A 20951-nucleotide genomic window follows, 5' to 3' on the forward strand; every position below is an offset into this window, starting at 1 on the left:
CTGTGCCACCCAGGTTCCCCTACAGTACAATTTTTTTTTAAAAAACAGAAGCAACGTAAATGTCAAATAACTGCAGAATAAAGAATATTGTAAAAATCAATACAGCATAATATCATGCTGTTGTTAGAAACACTTACAAAAAGTTTGTGTTACCAGAGGAAATGTTTATAGTACTATGGTAAAGACAAAATTCAAACTAGTGAATCAGTATGATCTCAACTATACATATCGATTGAAAAAAAATAATGAAAATACTGAGTATTCTTCCCTCAGAAATCGAAAAAAAATTGTAAAGTACGAGATACATATACACCAAAATAGTATCTGGGCAACATGAATGTTAGATGATTTTCTTCTCTATATATTTTTATTTTCCAATAAAATAAAATTGGATTACCTTTTGCATTGGAATAATTGTTTTTAATGTTCAGAAAAAAACAAAAATCCCATTGATGAAATTAGTATTTCAAGTATAGTGGTTCTAGTACTATATGGAAAAAGACCTATGTACAAGGCAGCACTACTACTGTTCACTACAGCAGTATTACAGTGGTAGAAAGGACTAAAACAATCAGAAGGACCATCAGTAAGGAACTGGCGACATACAACCACATAATGAAGTACAGTATTATGAAGCTACTAAAGGAATGAGCACTACCTCTGTGTTTTTTCTGCAGCCTGGAGTGATCTCCACAATATACTAAGAAAAGAAATATGGACAAAGCATGTATAGTATATTACCATTATCAAAAAAAGATTACAAGTTTGTATACATAATGCTTCATATTTTTAAAAAGTAAAAGGATGAACTAAACACTTACTGGGAAAAAAAAAAAATAGGTTCTGCAAGGCAAGGCTGTCCAATACAACTTTCAGCAAGAATGGAAATGTTTTATAATCTGTGCTGTCTGGTATGGTAGCTGACCACATGTGGCTACTGAGCACCTGAAATATGGCAAATGTTACTGAAGACTAATTTATAATTTTGTTGAATTTTAATTAAGTTTTAAAAACTATACATAATGGTGTTTGGCTCATTGAATCTCAATGATCTCATTTTTAAAGGAAATACTAATAGTAATAGAATAGAACAGAATTAATGTGACAGTTAATTCTAGAGTCCATTCTATTCTAGTCTATTCTAGACTAGAATAGAATTAATGTGATAGTTAAATAGGATAATTCAATAACTATGACGCACTAAGCACTCAGTAAAAATCAACAATTACATTTACAATTCAAACATACAAGATGCTTAGTAAATTGAATGATATTCCTTGTCAAAGACTCAGTTTTAATTACAGTATAATTAAAAGCTGATCATATGGTATAAATGAGGATTATTTGTTTATATACATATAGCAGAAGTAGCTCCCTATGGCCTGTCCCATCTTAATCAGAAGTGCCACCTAACTTTTCACTGCAAAAGACAGACCCCACAAAACATTACCTGCCATTCATCTCCTATGCACCAGCACCCATTCTTCCCCACCCCTGCCTCAAATATATGCATATAGTTTCTTAAAAAAAAGGAAACATCCACTGCCCCATTATTCAAGTCCTTCTCCCTGGGATAGCTATTTTAGTGGCTTATACTTTCATGCCTATGCTATTTCTTGAATTAGCAACTTAAGACTATGAAAGATGAGAATTTAACTGTGACTCATTTTAAATGGTTGCAACATGCAACGACTTGTTAGTTATGGAAGGTTTTTTTTCTTGGAATTCCTAATTGTCCTTTCTTCTTACTGAAAAGAAAAAACAATCTTCCTAGACCACTAATATTTACCTAGCTTGATAGTCATTCTATCTATAGCCTGAAATCCATTCCATTTCTCCTCTTAAAAACATTTTTCTTAGAGACCAATTATTTCTGATTCTAATTTAAACCAATTATTCTGTAGACCTGTGGTACCACTGTCATTCTGGAATCATTTTTATAGTACTTCTGAATTAATCCACCATTTCTAATAGCTCATGTCATCATCTTTATTAGTTTTGATCATCATTTTACTTGTCCATATCCTCAAATAATTCTACAGAAAGGGTAAATAGGTTGAGATATATGCTCTGAGTCCTTGTATGCCTAAGAATGTCTTTATTTTGCCCTCCAATTTGGTAGTTTTCGTAAGTTCTGCATTCTAAGTTATTTTTCTCAGAACTTTCAAGACACTGTTCCGCTGTCTTCCAAACTCTCAGAGGTTCTTGAAAGATGTTATACTCTTTCTTTTATCCAACATGTATTTCTTTTGAGCTCTCACCATGTAACCATAATGAAAACAACAACCACAAAAATCCCTGCCATTATGGAGTTTACACTCTAGTTATGCTCATCTGATTCTCATTCCCTTATAGGTTATCTTTTTCTTTTCCTCCCTTGGAGTTTTTAGGATTTTCCCTCCTCTAATACTGCAATCCCACAACATGTACAGGTGTGAGTCTTTTTTCATTAATTGTGCTGCCCCTTTATTTCCCTCTTCCTTTTAATATTGAAACAAGTATCTTTAAGCACTAGAAATGTTTTTATGTCACTTTTCTGATAAGTGACTTTCCTGTGTATTCTTTCTAAGACTTCTACTGGCTAAATAACAGACTGCTCTATTTTTCTATTTTCACTCAACTTATCTTTTAACTATCCAGTGTTGTTGTGTTTTTGTTTACTTTGTGCAAACACCTTAAGTTTCAAGAATTCTTTCTTGTTCTGGTTTTTTTAAATAATTATCCTGTTCCTGCTTTACTGAGGCAATATATTTTCATTTCTCTGAGAACACTAAATAGACATTTTATTTGCTTTAAAGTCTCTTCTGATCAAGGAACTCTGTATCACATGGTGACAGTTTTTCTTTTTACCACTGGCTTTTCCTTTATACATGGTTTTATTTCTTTGAAGTAATTTTCAGTTGTCCATTGATATATAAAAAAAAGAAAAAAAAAGAAAAAATGGAAAACAGGTACTTATGAATAGGGCTTCCTGACAAGCACACTCTGCTTTAGGATGAATAGCAGAGAATCAGCCATTTTCCAGGGGACTCCCTAAAAGCTAGAATTAGGAGAGATAATCTCCAGACACAAATATCCACCATGGCAACTCTACTTCTCTTTTAGGGTTGTCTTTATTTTGATTTCCTCAAGAAATTACTTCCGCATTTTTTGATGGGAAAGAAAGGGAGTGGTGAAGGGCAGGGAATATTACACTGAGTCACTGTGTATGGGATTGGGTAGGAAAGGAGGCATAAGTATTACACAGTTTTTCAACTATTCTTCCTTCCTGTTTTCAATTATCCTTTCTCTCTGACTTTTCAAGTTCTAAGATCCTCTAAGATTCTTTTGGATACACCTGAATCTGTCTTTGCTGTAGTTCCCTCTTGAATATTTTCAGACACAGTTTTCTCTATTTCAATGTGTTTCATCTATTGTTACTCTTTTCCTTTTTCAGAAATGTGCGGTGATGTCTTATCCACTGAGAGTACCCTAATATCCCTTCAAAGTCATAGGTTCATTGTTGTTTTTCTTTAATATACTTTTAATGTGGTCTTCCAGAAGAGAGAAGAAAAACACAAATCTACATCTTTAATAACAAATATATTTTAAAGCCAATTATTTCAAACAGTTATTCTCACCCTTTTAAGACAACTTGATATAAGCAATCACTTTTCCAAAGTCCAAGAAAATACTATTCAGTTAATGCACCAATTCAGTCAACAAAAATTACTGATGGTACAGATGCCATTATAGACAATGAGGAAAGCAATGTGAGCAAGAATACACTGAGAGTTCTTTTAGGGCAGGGTCTGGCTCTTCCATCAAAGAGAGACAATTAAGAAAAAGTAATAATATATTATGTACATATCATTTATACAGTCCCTAAAAACATTACCTGTTAATTATATGAAAAACCTTTCTTAATAGTAACAAAAAAATACAAGAGTAACCCCCAAAATACTAGACAACATCTTATCTTTGTCCAGTGTCTGATTTAGGATCTATTCTGAACTAAGGTGGGTATTTCTAACCTACATAAACTTGTAACATCCCATAGTATGTTACAATTCTTCATGAAAATATAGCACTCAATGATCTAAGCCTTCCCAAAGAACAGACACTTCGACACCTGAAAATTCACTTTTAAAAAATTAGTACTTAGACCTTCTGGAAACACTGTAGCCTGGCTAATAGTACAGTTCACATAAGAAAACAAACACAAAGTAACAAATTAGAAACAAAAGACATGAAATATTAAATTAAAAGAAACAGGAAGAAATAAAGATGAAATAAGACAACTACTAAAACAACAGATATTAATTTTTCTTATAAAGTACTGGGGCGCCTGGGTGGCTCAGTCAGTTATGCATCCAACTCTTGATTTTGACTCAGGTCATTATCTCATGGGTCACGAGATCAAGCCCCCCATCTGGATTCCCCACTCAGTGGGGAGTCTGCTTGAAGATTCTCTCCCCACTGCCCGACCCCCTACTCATGCACTCTTAGGCACTCTCTCTCGAATAAATAAATCTTAAAAAGAAAAGCATAAATAAATACTAAACAGCCAATAAGTCAACAAAGAAATCAAAGAGGAAATAAAACAATACCTGGAGACAAATGAAAATGAAAACACAGCAGTCTAAAATCCTCGGGACATGAGAAACAAGCAGAATTTCAAAAAAAACAAGAAGGAAAGAAATAATAAAGATCAGAGTGAAAATAAGTGACATAAAGACTAAAAGAAGGAAAAGAAAAAAAAAACAAACAAACAATGAAGCCAAGAACTGGTTCTTTGAAAAGATAAACAAAACTGATAAACCTTTAGCCGGACTCACCAAGAAAAAAAGAGAGACCACAAAATCAGAAATTAAAACCTAACAAATGAAATACAAAGAATTATAAGAGTATTATGAACAATTATATGCCAAAAAATTAGATAACTTAGAAGAAATGAATAATTTCCTAAAAAAAAAGTACAATCCTTCTAAAATTGAATCATGAAGAAATAGCAAATCTAAACAGCTGATTACTAGTAAAAAATTGAATTGGCAATCAAAAAACTCCCAACAAATAAAAATCTAGAATCAGATGAATTCACAGGTGAATTCTACCAAACATTTAAAGAATACCTATTCTCGACATTTTTCCGAAGAAGACAGAGATGGCCAACAAACACATGAAAAGATGCTCAATATCACTGATCATCAGGGAAATATAAATCAAAACTACAATGAAATATCACCTCACACCTGCCAGAATGGCTAAAATGAAAAACACAAGAAACAACAGGTGTTGGTGAGGTTGTGAAGAAAAGGGAACCCTCTTGCACTGCTGGTGGGAATGCAAACTGGTACAGCCACTGTGGAAAACAGTATGGGGGTTCCTCAGAAAGTTAAAAATAGAACTACCTGGGGCACCTGGATGGCTCAGTCAGTTAAGCGTCTGACTCTTGATTTCGGCACAGGTCATGATCTCAGGGTCGTGAGGTTGAGCTCTATGTTGGGCTCCACACTGAAAGCATGTAGACTGCTTAAAATTCTCTCTCTCCTTCTCCCTCTGCTCCTCCCCAGCTCCCCCAAAACAAAAAACATGAAACAAAAAAAGCGACCTTATGATCCAGCAATTGCACTACTAGGTATTTACCTGAAGAATACAAAAAAACTAACTCAAAGGAATACATGCACTCTGATATTTATGGTTGCATTATCTAGAATAGCCAAACTATGGAAACAGCCCAAATATCCACTGACTGATGAATGAAAAAAGATGCGGTATATATACAGAATGGAATATTACCCAGCCATAAAATAGAAAGAAGTCTTGCCATTTGCCATGATGTGACTGGAACAAGAGAGTATTATTGTAAGCGAAATCAGTCAGAGAAAGACAAATACCATATGATTACATTCAAATGTGGAATTTAAGAAACAAAACAAACGAGCTTGGGGGAAAAAAAGAGAGGCAAACCAGGAAATAGACTCTTAACTATAGAGAACAAACTGATGGTTACCAGAGGAGAGGTGGGTGGGGGGATGGGTTAAATAGGTGATGGGGACTAAGGAGTGCACCTGTTGTGATTAAGCACTAGGTGTTGTATGGAAGTGCTGAATCACTATACTGTACACCTGAAACTAATATTACACTGTATGTTAACCATCTGGAATTTAAATAAAAACTTAAAACAAAAATAAAGGATACCTATTCTCTTCAAACTATTCCAAAAATAGAAGAGGAAGGAAAGCTTCCAAATACATTCTACAAGATCAGCATTATCTTGATACTAAAACCAGACAAAGATAGTACCAAAAAAAGAAAACTACAAGCCAATACACCTGATGAACATAGATGTAAAATGTCAACAAAATATTAGCAAACCACATTCAATAATACATTAAAAGAATCATTCAGTACCATTAAGTGGGATTTACTGCAGGAATACAATAAGGACAGTTCAATATCTGTGAACCATCAGCATGACACACCACATAACAAAGAGGGATAAAAATCATATTGATCATCTCATTACATGCAGAAAAAACACCTGATAAAATTCAAAATCCATTCAATCCATCTATTGAGCAAAACTCTCAATAAAGTGGGCTTACAGAAAACATACTGAAACATGATAAAGGCAATATATGTCAAACCCACAGCTAACATCATACTCAATGAAAAATTGAAAGGTTTTCCTCCAAGATCAGGACCATGACAAGGATGTCCACTCTCATCACTTTTACTCAAAATAACACTGGAAGTCCTAGCTACATCAATCAGACAAAAAATTAAAGAAAACACATCCAAATTGGTGAAGGAAAAAGTAAAACTGTCTCTCTTTGTAGATAATATGATATTACATATAGAAAACCCTAAAGATTCCACCAAAACACTACTAGAATAAATAAGTTGTAGGATACAAAGTTAATACACAGAAATCTGCTGCATTTCTATACACTTATAACAAAGTAGCAGAAAAAGAACTTTTTTTAAAAAATTCCATTTACAATTGTTCCGCAAATAATAAAATGCTTAGGAATAACTTAACCAAGAAGGTGAAAGAACTGTACTCTCAAAACTATTAAACTCTGAGGAAAGAAATTGAAAATGACACAAACAAATGGAAAGACACACCATGCTCATGGGTTAGAAGAATTAATATTGTTAAAATGTCCAAACTACTCAGAGCAATCTACAGATTCAATGCAATCCCTATCAAAATACCAACAATATTTTTTACAGAACTAGAATAAGTAATCCTAAAACTTGTATGGAAGTACAAAAGATCCTGAACAGCCAAAGCAATTTTGAGAAAGAAGAAAAAAGATGGGGGTATCACAATCCCAGATGGTACTGGTATAAAAATAGACACATAAATCAATGAAACAGTATAGAGAGCCCAGAAATAAACCCACACTGTGTGGTCAATTAATCTATGACAAAGAAGGTAAGAATATACAACAGGAAAGACATCCTTTTCAATAAATGATGCTGGGAAAACTAACAGCTACATGCAAATGAATGAAACTAGACCACTTTCTTAAACTACACACAAAAATAAACTCACAATAATTAAAGACCTAAATGTGAGACCTGAAACCATAAAACTCCTAGAAGAAAACAAAGGCAGTAATCTCTTTGATATAGACCTTAGGAACGTTTTTTAGTATTTCTCCTCAGGCTAGGGAAACAAAAAAGCAAACTAAACTATTGGGACTCTACCAAAATTAAAACTTTTGCACAGCAAAGGAAACCATAAACAAAAAGGCCACCTAGTACATCTGTTAAGGGGTTAATATCCAAAATATATAAAGAACTTATCCAACTCAACACCAAAACACAATCCAATTAAAAAGTAGGCAGAGAACCTGAATAGACATTTTTCCAAAGAAGACATATAGACAGCCAGCAGACAAAAGAAAAGATGCTCAACATCACTAATCATTAGGGAAATGCAAATCAAAATCACAATAAGGCATCACCTCACACCACTCAGAATGGCTAGTATCAAAAAAAGAATAAACTACAAATGCTGGAGAGGATGTGGAGAAAAGAACCTTCACACACTAGTGGCAGGAATGTAAACTGTTGCACTGGCGGTGACAGACACCTCACTCATAGTTAAGCACAGCATAACCTATAGAATTGTTAAATCCCTATGCTGTATGCTTAAAACTAATGTAACATGTGCCAACTGGACTTCAGTAAAAAAAAAAGTATAAACAAATAAAAATAAGTAGTATAGCTTAATAAGATTACATGCCAAATTTGTACTGGAAGGAACCCTGGGGAATCACTTTTTTCTTTGAAAAGAATAAGGAAACTAACACCCAGAAAAACAAACTGACTTACCCAAGATTACAATTTACCTAAGGTGACAGAGTTAAGTGAATAAGCCTTGAAATGGACCATAGGCACACCTCAGAGATATTTTGCAGGTTTAGTTCCCAACCACCACGATAAAGTTAATATTGCAATAAAGCAAAGACTGAAATAAAAATAATCAAATGAATTTTTTGGTTTCACAATGCATATGCAAGAGCATTGTCTTTAAAAAATGTTTATATCTTAATTTAAAAATGCTTCATTGCTAAGAAATGTTAATCATCATCTGAGATTTCAGTGAGTCATAATCTTTTTGCTGGTGGAGCCTTGCCACAGTGTTGATGGCTGCTGACTAATCAGGGTGATGGCTGCTGAAAGCTGGGTGGCTGTGGCTATTTCTTAAAATAATACAACAAAGTCTGTCTCATTGATTGACTCTTCCTTTCATGAACGATTTTTCTGTAGCATGCAAAGCTGTTTGAAACCATTTTACTCACAGAACTTCTTTCAGAATTGGGGTCAGTCCTCTAAAACCCTGCCACTGCCTTGTCAACTAAGTTTCTATAATATTCCAAATCCTTTCTTGTCACTTCAACAGTCTTCACAGCATCTTTACCAGGAGGAGATTCCATCTCAAGAAACCACTTTCTTTGCACATCCATAAGAAACAACTCCTCTTCTGTTCAAGTTTGATCACGAGATTGCAGTAATGCAGTCACGTCTTCAGGCTCTACTTCTACTTCTCTTGCTAATTCCACCACATTTGTGGTTACTTCCCCCACTGAAGTCTTGAACCCCTCAAAGTCATCCCATGAAGGTTGGAATCAACTTTTTCCAAACTGCCGTTAATATTAATATATTGGGGGCACCTGGGTGGCAGAGTCGTTAAGCGTCTGCCTTCGGCTCAGGTCATGATCCCAGGGTCCTGGGATCAAGCCCTCCGTCGGGCTCCCTGCTCCACGGGAAGCCTGCTTTTCCCTCTCCCACTCCCCCTGCTTGTGTTCCCTCTTTCACTGTCTCTGTCAAAATAAATAAACAAATTCTTTAAAAAAAATAAAATAACCCTTAATGATGCCAGAATTCACTGAACATTCCCGAATGGAAAAAAAAAAATTAATATATTGACCTCTTCCCACAAATCACAAATGTTCTTATTGGCCTCTAGAATGGTGAATCTTTTCCAGAAGGCTTTCAATTTATTTTGCCCAGATCCATCAGAGGGATCATTACCTATGGCAGCTACAGTCTTACAAAATGTATTTGTTAAATAAGAAAACTTGAAAGTCAAAATTACTCCTTGATCTATGAGCTGCAGATGGATGCTGTGTTAGCAGGCATGACAACAACATGAACGTCACTGTATATCTCCATCAGCTTTTGGGTGACCTGGTGTGTTGTCAATGAGCAGTAATACTTTGAAAGGAATTTTTTTTTCCTGAGCAGTAGGCCTCAACAGTGGGCTTAAAATATTCAGTAAACAATGTTGTAAACAGATGTGCAGTCATCCAGGCTTTGTTGTTGCATTTATAGAGCACAGGCAGAGTAGATTTAGCATAATGCTTAAGGGCTCTAGAATTTTTGGAATGGTAAATGAACACTGGTTCAACTTAAAGTCACCAGCTGCATTAGCCCCTCACAAGAGAGTCAGCCTGTCCTTTGAAGTTTTGACGACAAGCACTGACTTCTCCTTTGTAGCGATCAAAGTCCTAGATGGCATCTTCTTCCAATAGAAGGCTGTTGTGTCTACATTGAATATCCGTTGTTTGGAGAAGCAACCATCTTTATTTTCCAAGTTAGATCTTCTGGATAACTTGCTGTAGGTTCTATATCAGCACTATTGCTTCACTCTGTACTTTGATGTTACAGAGATGGTCTCTGTAAACCTCATGAACCAATTTCTTGCAGCTTCCAAGTTTTCTTTTCAACTTCCTCACCTCTCTCAGCCTTCATAGAACTGAAAAAGTTTGGGCTTTACTCTGGAATAGGCTTTGGCTTACGAGACTGTTGTGGCTGGTTTGATCTTCTACCCAGACCACCAAAACTTTCTCCATATCAGCAATATGGCTGTTTCACTTTCTTATCTTACTGTATGTGTTCACTTCAGTAGCACTTTTAATTTCCTTAAAGAACTCTGCCTTTTCAACTTGGCTGTTTGTGGACAGGCCTACATTTTGGCCTATCTTGGCTTTCAACATGCCTTCTTCATTAAGCTTAAATTATGTTTATCTTTTGATTTAAAGTGAGAGATGTCTGACTTTCACTTGAACACTTACAGGTCATCACAGAGTTATTGATTGGCCTAATTTCAATCTTGTTGTATCTCAGGGAATAGAAAGGCCCAAGGACAGGGAGAGAGATGGGGGAACGGCTGGTTGGTGGAGCAGTCAGAATGCACACATTTATCAATTAAGTCCACTGTCTTATATGGGTGAAGTTCATGGCACCCCAAAACAATTACTATAGTAACACCAAAGATAACTAATCAGAGATCACCATAGCAAATACTGTAATGAAAAAGTCTAAAATATTATGAGAATTTAGAAAATGTGACACAGACAGAAAGTGAACAAATGCTATTGGAAAAAATGGTGCCAAGAGACTTGCTCAATGCAGAGTCGCCACCAATCTTCAAATTGTAAAAAAAAAAAAAAGCAGTTTCTGCAAAGCGCAATAAATCCAAGTGCAATCAAACAAGGTATGCCTATACAAGTTTTCTCTTAGCTGAGTAACCCATTAGGCATTTCAATGTCAACAATCAGATGAGAACTACCTCATCTTTGAAGTCATCTCCATTTGCATCTATCCCATACTGTTGCTTTCCTGCCACTAAAACTGAAGAAGCATTTTTGCTCCTTTTTGGAGCTAAACCTTTCACCTGTCTCCTTTCCCATATCTTCTCTCCATCTCAGGACTCTGTCTCTGCTACTGTACTCTGTACAGGATCATTCTTACCAACAAGAGGCTCTAATAAAGCCGTTGCTTGACTCCATGTCCTAATACATCTATAACCCAGTTGTTCTAATTTTCCAATAAATCTCTTATGAAAAGTAATCTAGAATGTTATCTCTACTTTGTTGAATCTGCCTCCTCCTCCTTATCTCTAAATGTTGGACTAACCAAGGCACCCCATATTGGCTCTCTTTTCTTCATCTACACTCTCTCCTTAGGTGATCTCATCTAGATTTCATTTACTCTGACTTCCAGATTCACACAGCTACATTCATATATGACAACTCCACCTGGGTATCTAAAAATCCTTTCAAACTTACATGTCCAAAACCAAAATCATAAATTTGTCCTCTTTCTACCCCCACTCTTTCCTATTTTTCTAATTTCATTAAATGGCACTTCCATCTACTAAATTACTCATGTCGCAAATCTAAGGATCATCCTGGATTCCTTCTTAACCTCACATCCCACATCCAAACCACCTGTGAAACCAGATGGTTTTATCTCCCAAAATACATTCCACATTTTTTATCATTCCCACTGCTACTGCCCTACTCCAAGCCACCATCTTTTTTCACTTGAACTTCTGCAATAGCCTCCTAAGTGATACCCTGCTTTCATCCTTGCTTCCACAGACGAAGCTACCTGACACAGAAATCAGATAGCATCGCTCTCCTGCTTAATACTCTTCAATGGCTTCTTACAACCATCAGATTCCTCAACCAGACCTGCAAACTCGTACAGATCTAGCCCTTCTGCCTACTTCTCCTTTCTTATCTCATGTAACTCATATACTTTTTCAGCCAAAGTGGCCTTCTTTGGTGCCTCCAACATGCCAGGCTTGTTGCCAACTCACAGACTTTGTACTTGAAGCACCCTTTACCTAAAATGCCCTTCTCAGAACTTTACAAAGGTGGCTCCTTCTCTTTGTCCTGTCCTCAGCACAAATGTCACCTTCTCAAAGATGGCTCTCCTGACATTTCTATTAAAATGAGCCCAGTCACTCTATCTTAATTACTGTTTTATTTTCTTCATAGACCTTGTTACTATTAGAAATAATCTTACATTTATCTTTCTCTTCCTACTAAATAGAAGACACATAAGAACAGAAACCTCGTCCACCTAGTTCACAATGGTAACACCACCATTCACTAATATTTTATGGAATGATTATTCTATAAAGCTATTCCAAATAGAACGTTAACAATTTCATTCTTTAAAATTTGTCTTTCTGGGGCGCCTGGGTGGCTCAGTCAGTTAAGCAACTGCCTTTGGCTCAGGTCAGGATCCTGGAGTCCCGGGATCGAGTCCCGCATCGGGCTCCCTGCTCAGCCGGGAGTCTGCGTCTCCCTCTGACCCTCCTCCCTCTCGTGCTCTCTGTCTCTCATTCTCTCTCGCAAATAAATAAAATCTTTAAAAAAATAAATAAAATAAAATTTGTCTTTCTGTTTTAAAGGAAATGTTGAATTTCCCCTCTTTTAAATAACTAAGACTTACTTGAACCTCTAAAATTCCTAAGGGAGAAAAGTTAGCAAATTAAAAAGGTCTGCTCAGATCCATTACCATAGTAAAGTTGGAACATTCTAACTCAGTTTATTTTAAATAACTGAGATGACCTAATAGGGCTTCAGACAAAAAAAAATTCACCTGTACTTACAACACTACTTTCTGTTTGACTAATATAAACTAGTCACAATATTACTAAATGAATAAATGAATATTATTTTTCTCTTAAAAGAAAAAAGTTACCTAAATTAACAGAACACTGAAGATTTATATTCCAAGTACAGTTCAGTAAATTTAAGCTAATTCTTTGTGATGCAGAATAAATCAACTAACAGTTGTTCATCTGTCTCCCCTATCTGTACAAGGGTAACTAGATAAAAGCAAAAAAGAAAAACTACAAGTCTTGCCCAATTTCAATTCCTAAGAATTGTTTATTTTCTAAAAATGGCCAGGAGTGCTACTGTGGCAATGCCAGAAAACTAGCAAATCTAACATGTCATTTTTCATCCAAAAATAAACTGCCTTCTAAAACAATCCCAAATAGTATAGGTCACATGTAACAGGTCAGAAAAAAGATGACCATAAACCCCTTCAGTACCAGAATGCCTCCTTTATATCCAGTTTCAAATGATTCAAAAGTAGGTCTAAGGAAGAAAGCTTACTATATATGAAATAGCATAATGATTATCTGATTTATACGACTTTAAGAAAGATAGATGAGGTTAGTAAAAATGCAGTTCATAACAGAAGACTCTATTTCAGTAGGGGGAAGCAGCATATGCAAAAGTAAAAGGTAAGAGATAAGTGAGGCATATCATCAAACTGTAAATAGTATACAATTGTGCTATCCAAACATGGTAGCTACTGAGCACCTGAAATGTAGCTAGTCAGAATTGAGATATGCAGTAAGTGTAAAATACACATGGGATTTTGAAAACTTAGTACATAAAAAAAGAACATAAACTATCTCCTTAATGATATTTTTAAATATTCATCATGTTAAAATATTATTTTGGATGTATTGGATTAAATAAGATATACTATTAAAATTAATTTCACCTGTTTGTATTTTCCTGTGACTAGTGAAAAAAAATGTGTTAAATTATGTATATGGTTCACATTATATTTCTTTTAGACAATGCTGCATTGGTGGGGGGGGGTCAGTGATAAAGTAGTAAATGAGCCTGGATCAAGTGGAAGAGACTATTACAAGAAGGATCTTTATATCATACAAAGAAGTTGGTTAGAAAAAAAGGATTTTCAGTAGGATTAAAATGATCAGATCTGACACTTAACAAAGATCCATCCCCAGCCCAAGTATTGGAGGGCCAATAAGGCTGAAGGCAGAAGACCAGGTGCTCTTGAAATCAGGTGGCAAGTGACGGTAACAGAGGGTAAGCAGAGATATAGAGTACAGAATTAAGAAATGTTTATCAAGTAAAACAAACTGGACTTGATGACAGATTATATGTGGACTGTGAGAAGAGAGAAGAATTCCAAGTTCTTCCAAATTCAGAGAATGAATTCCAAAGTTTTGGGTTTACAAAATTGGGTAAATATGGTACCATTCAATAGGGCAGATTTGGTGGGGAAAGATGATGGTTTCATATCAGACACACTCAGTTTAGTTAGGATGCCTGTGGGAAATCTATGTGGAAATATCAAAAATTAGCTACACAAATTTAGAGTTAATTCAAGAGTTCCAGGACAGAGATAAAAATTGATTGTGCATTAATAAAACATAGATGGTGGAAGCCAAGACAACCAGAAGCCTGAGAATGAACTCAGCCAAGAAAAGAACACAGAGTGAAGAGAAGGCAGAAGACTAAATTATGAGGAAACGCAATAATTATATGTTGAGCAGAGGAGGAGCAGGATTCCATAAAGAAGCAAAGAAGATCAATAATAACAGGCAGGAGACGAACCAGGTGAGACAGCAGAATCTTCTTTTTTTTGAAGGGGGGGCTGGGCAGAGGGAGAGAGAGAGAATCAAGCAGGCTCCACGCCCAGCCCAGAGCCGATGCAGGGCTCAATCTCCCCACCCGGAGATCATGACCTGAGCCGAAATCAATCAGAAGCTTAACCAACTAAGCCACCCAGGTGCCCCAAGAGTAGCATCTTCGAATGAACTTCTTCTGTGTCTTATGCTATTCCATGATTGCTTAACAGAAAAGATGTGACGCTGACAAAAAAAAGAAAAATCTCTTTTCCAAAGTCACCAACTACTTTTTGATATTTAAAATGATACTTTGTCAATTCAGAAAATCAAAACAGTTATTTCTTTTTGTGTGTCTGGATAAACATACAAGTCAACATGCAACAAAAGCCCAAAGTGAAATAGAATAGTAATATAAAATTCAAATGTGGAACTATAACTTGAAAAAATATGGATTAAAATAACATAATAATCTCCAGAACTGTACCCTTTTTTCAAAACTGATGTAGACCCCTCCTGCCAAATACATAAAAACCATTTAAATGATGACTTTTGATCCCAAAGATATATTTAATCCAAGTTCTTAAACTGAAGGTAAAGGACCAGCATAAACATGTTTGTGTCCAAGTGTACTTTCCTAGGGAGAAGGGCCAAAACATTCTTGACTTTCAGAGGAGGATCCAAAAAGCAAAACATTAAGAAAATCTCCAGTAATTGCAGCCCATCGAATTGCCCACACAAACCAAATTCCAAGAACAAATCCACTTTAACAGAAGCACCCAATTTTTTTCATTTGCCTAAGTACAGGTACGAACATCTCAATAAATTAATCCTCACAACAGTATCTACTATTCCCATCCCCAAATGGAAAAAATATATATGCCCCTAGTAATTTGTTACTAGCCAATGATTTGTTACAATTAGTAATAACTGTTACAGTTAGTAATTTGTCCAAGGTCACAAAGTGAATGAGAGGAGTCTAAATTAAGGTGAACCTAGCCCATGATCTTCACCACTGTGAAACACTGTATCCTTTGGTCCTGCCAACGTATAACACCAACCAGAGCACTCCCACTCATCTATGCCAAGAGGGCGCATTTTTTGCCAAACATCTTTCCTCTCATCCCATCCTTGAAGGACATGTAAAAATTTCACAGCCAGGGCAAATGGGCCTTTCCACTCTAACCACACTGTCTTCAACCTCCAATTTTTTTTATTATCCCAGAGATAACGAAAGTTTCACAGCCTTCTTCCCCTTCTTGGCTCTCTCTCTCCTTTCCCATCTTCAGTCTCCACAGGCCTCTAGGGTTTCCTAATAATTCCTAACCTCTTCTCTAGATCCTCCTGCAATGAGCTCCCTTCCTCCTCTTCCTGATTCCAAGAAATAACCAAACCTTCTACAACTCCGTCTCTTCCAAACTTCCCAATCCCCCACCTGTAGCTCAACCTCCCCTCCTCCCGGGCCTTTCCCAGCTGCCGTGCTCTTCACTTATTTTCCTAGGATTTTGTTCTCCTCGCGTCCTCACACCCTTCCTATCCCTAATCCTCTCATCCTCCCCGCTTTAACAACTCCGCTCGCATGCCTCCATCCACGAAGAGCCAGCCCCCACACTCCAGTCCCAGCCTCACTTCTCACCCCCAAGTCCCCAGTCTCCACGCCCACGCCAAAGCCCACCCCCAACCCGCCCCGGCCCCTCCTCAGATCCCACGCGGCGTCCCGCCTCCTTGCCTTCTCTTCGCGGACCAAACTCCCCGCCGAGCCTCGCGTCTAGCCGCCGAAGAGTGGGTGCCTGGTTGCTGCGAAGATTAAGGGGCGGGCGCCGAGGTTGCCTTGGTGCGGGAAGTTTGAACACACGGCCAGGGTAGGGGCGGGGACCGCAGCTCCCTGGCGGCGACGGCGGCGGCGACGCGGCGACCTCGGCACCAGGGTAACGGAGACGGAGGACCATACTGCAATGCGGCACGACTGCAACCAATGATGCCCCCCCCAATCTCCCATTGGCCTCCGGCACGAGACGCCCATTCCTATTGAGTTCAGTGGAAGCGGAAGGCGGGACAATGAGTACGGGAGAAGGCAGCCATTGGTTGACCGCTTCAGCAGCGGCGACCCAGAGTAGGGAAGTGGTTCGCGCCCAGGCTCAGCCCGGCGCGCCGGGGCCTTTTAGGCAGTGCTGGGCAAAGCGCGATCTCACGGCGTAGGGGGCTTTGGGTGGTGCGAGGAGCGTGTGGGCGGAGGGGAAAGGGGGCTGGTGTAAATTGTAGAAATTGGCAAATGCGTGATTGAAAACATTGAAAATTGTTTTGAATCCTTTTTGGAAATTAATTATAAAAGAAATAACTAGTTCTCGGTCCTGGCACCGAAATTGCTTATTTTCAGGAGGAGGTGGAGTTAGTGTACTAAAGGTTCTCTCCTCGAGGTCCTGGCCTTTGTAAATCACGAACGCGCCGTGAGTTTGGCTTGAAAGTGATTTTTTAGGTTTTGGAAAGCGTTAGAGGTGGAATGACACTTCAGACGTTTGCAGGATTTTTTTTTTTTTTTTTTTTAAGTAAACGTCTGTGGCGCATGTCAGTAATCTATTGAGAACTGCAGTATAGCATTTTCCCCTTTAAAAAAAAATTGATAGTGCATTAAACGGCATTAATTGTGGGAGGCAGGGAAAGTAAAAAGAAAATCCTCTCTTCGGTGAAGGTTATTTTAAGCCATTTTGAACCTTCTGATTATCAACGTGGCTTAATACCACACCCTCCCTTTTTTCGCCATTGGTAATTTCTTGAACACTGGGCTTTGCCCCCATTCTGCAGAGATCTAAATCTTGAAGGCAAATGCATTGTAATCAATCTTCTCACCATAAATTATGGTAATTCTGTTTCTTGCCTGACCTCATTTTCCCAACCAACTTTGCACTATTTCAAAGCTTTCATTTTATCCTGCCAATATATTTTACTTCAAGTTACAGACTAACCCACCTAAAAAACACTGTAATTAAATGCAATTTTCTGAATAGAAAGTAGAAGATAGGAGTCGTCTGTTAGTGAAAAATAAAGATGAGTAATACCTAAAGTGCACATAAATAACATTTCATCAGCGTAAATCTGCTAATACTCTTCATTAAAATAGCTCACTGGTTATTACTGACTCCGTTAGAGTTAATATTATGTAGTTTAATAAACGCATTAGTGGAGTACTTTTAAAGGAAATAGCTATAAAAGGTGAAGAAACATGTAAACGTCTCTCCCCGAGGAGTCAAATGCAGGTTGCTCAAGGACAGCTGAGAACGAAACTAACCTTTATTCTGCACTAATAATGTGCTAGGCAATATAATCTCATTCCATCTTCATTCCTGATTCTAGACAGGTACTGTTATTCATTGTTATACCTGAGGAAACAGATTCAGAGAGAAAGAATCTACCAGGAGATACTAAAATATTAAGTGGGTAGGGGCAAGAATCAAGCCTAGGTCAGCTAAATTCCAGGCTTCAAATTGAATGCCTTTAATGTGTTTCACCTACAGGTTAATAGAGTTGCTAGAAAGCAAGAAAGTATTTAAAAGGTTAGGAGTCTCCAAAAAATGGTCTAATTGTATGTAACACATTTTCAAGATGTTTACAATGTGCAGTTTTATTCACTCTATCATATCTGGAGTAACAGTGACTATCAATTTATTTGAACTTGAATAAAGAAACAAAGGATTTATAAATCTCCAGGAGTAAAAACCAGCTTATTGAACTAATTTTTTTTAAAAGTTATCCCAAAACATGAGATAATTTCTAAATTTTTTATTCTGCTTTACAAAAAAAAGAAAACCAACAAAAGTATATTTTTATATTATGTCACTTGAAATGATATTTAACAGGAATCAGGCTTCTTTTTTTTTTTTAAAGATTTTGTGTATTTATTTGACAGAGAGAGAGAGAGAACACAAGCAGGGGGAGTGGGAGAGGGAGAAGCAGGCTTCCCGCCAAGCAGGGAGCCCGATGCGGGACTCGATCCCAGGACTCTGGAACCATGACCCAAGCTGAAGGCAGACGCTTGCCCTAGGCTTCTTACTGTTTTTAAAGATTATATTTATGAGGGCACCTGGGTGGCTTAGTTGGTTAAGCGACTGCCTTCAGCTCAGGGCATGATCCTGGAGTCCCAGGATCGAGTCAGAGGGCTCCCTGCCCAGCGGGGAGTCTGCTTCTCCCTCTGACCCTACCCCATCTCATGCTCTCTCTCTCTCAAAAATAAATAAATAAGATCTTTAAAAATATATATATATATTTATGAAAGGAATAATACTAATGATCATTAAGCACTTTGGAGTTTTATTTTTAATATTTTGGTCCTACACAGTATTGCAATATCTCCAGATTATATTGCTAACTGAATGTTCCTTTTCTGCAAGATTTTGATTGCCTTGATTAATGCCATGTGATGATACAGATAATATTAATTAAAATCTTCCTAGAAGTGCTTACCAATAAAATTACTCCCGTTTTCCATGTGGAGAAACTAAGAAGTTTGAACAATATGTCAGAAGTTTCATAAAATTGATAGGTAGACTTTCCAACTGTAGACAATCCGGAAATTACAATGACTACATTTTAACAGGGGCATACTATAAATAATCATATCTTGGAAAGCACACCAGTATAATTATCCTTAGCTAAAATTTAGTTGTCCATTTAATGCCATTCTTGAAAAAAAAAAAAAAGCACTGTCACAATTTTAAATATTTTACCTAGATAGGTGATAATAAATTTAGGGGCACCTGGGTGGCTCTGCCTTTGGCTCAGGTCACAATCCCTGGGGTCCTGGAATTGAGCCCCACATCGGGCTTCCTGCTGAGCAGGAAGCCTGCTCCTCCCTTTTGCCTGTGCTCTCTCACTCTCTCTCACCATCTCTCACTCTCAAATAAAATCTTTATAAAAAAATAAAAGACACTCTTAAAAAAATAAAAATAAAAATTTAAAACTTTTAAATCTAACTTCTAGTGTCCATATTGCTAGAAAAATTTAAGCTTATTAAGAAATTACAGGTAGGGGCACCTGGGTGGCTCAATCGGTTTAAGTGTCTACCTTCAGCTCAGAAGGTAGACATAATTAAACATAATTTCCAAAATCCTTAGGAAACTTAAAAACTTGGATTGATCCTGAGATGGATCCACCATCTCAGGATCCTGGAATCCAGCTCCCAATGGACTACCTGCTTAGTGGGGAGTCAGCTTCTCCCTCTGCCCCTCCCCCCCAACTTGCGCATGTGCGTGTGCTCTCTCTCTCTCTCTCAAATAAATAGTCTTTAAAAAAAAAGAAATTACAGGTAAATAGATTGTCAGCATATAATACTAACTTTTAAACAGCATCTAATATGCTGGATGTTTAAAAGAAATTGAATGGCTTAGGAAAACTTGAGCCAGGTGTAAATAACAGTAACAGTTGGAGACACAGACAGTGATTTGATCTTCCAGAAACAAATTTATTCTAATTGATTGTTATTATTTGCCTTTACAGTACAGAAAGTTGATAACCTTTGACTATTGGTTGTTTAGTTAAAGGATAAATCTTTTTTGATCGCTATATGAAACTTACAAGTTATTTTGTTAGTGGAGAAAAATAAAACCATTGAGATGTTTACTAGTACGTTTATTCTTTCATAATTGGTAAGTAAATCATTGATAGTTTCTCAATTTCATGAAATTTATTTGAAAATGGGGATCTTTTACTTTTGCATAAAAAGTGTTAAGCCAAAAGTTGGTTTAAGCTAGTTTTTAAAACATCTTTTCAGATTTCATTACTCCACAACTACATTTTTAAATAAATTGACCTACAGACTAAATGCTATCTCCAAAGCAGTAGAAACAGCTTTGAAGAAAACCATAATTCTATTTGTATTCACACTGTTAGATTTGAAAGGGAGAATGTCAATACAATTTTCTTAGTAGACAATAATCCATAGGAAATTTTGTTAAAATCAGTGACTATATTTTTAATTTACAACAAGTATGCAATAGTAGTGAAGAGACACTTGGCACCCTTCACCAAAACAGTGAGTACAGAATGCAGGTGTGTGGTAAAGGACAGTAATGAGTAATCTGGGGATTGTGTTTGAGATATCTATGGGACATCCAGGTGAAAATGCAGATAGTGTTTCTTATGTAGTTAAACACACATCTCTAACATGTCCTAGTGATTTTACTCCAAGGTAAAACAGGAGAAACAAAAGCATATATCCAAAAATACTTAACAGTGTTTACAGCAGCCTTATTCATATTAGACAAAA

General features: G+C 36.9%; 1 protein-coding gene across 1 annotated transcript in view; it reads right to left on the bottom strand.

The window, feature by feature from the left end:
• The window catches only part of LCA5 (lebercilin LCA5), a 69976-nt gene extending 53334 nt beyond the window's left edge, over window positions 1–16642 (bottom strand). The window contains exon 1 of the mRNA XM_045867140.3: window positions 16422–16642. The gene's annotated coding sequence lies outside the window, so the exon portion shown is untranslated. The remainder of the gene's footprint in view (window positions 1–16421) is intronic.
• Between the last annotated feature and the right edge of the window lie 4309 nt (window positions 16643–20951).

This window comes from Mirounga angustirostris, unplaced genomic scaffold (assembly GCF_029215605.1).
Source record: "Mirounga angustirostris isolate CCGP_5_RB_7025 unplaced genomic scaffold, mMirAng1.0.hap1 SCAF_8, whole genome shotgun sequence".
In the NCBI taxonomy this organism is placed as follows: Eukaryota; Metazoa; Chordata; class Mammalia; order Carnivora; family Phocidae; genus Mirounga; species Mirounga angustirostris.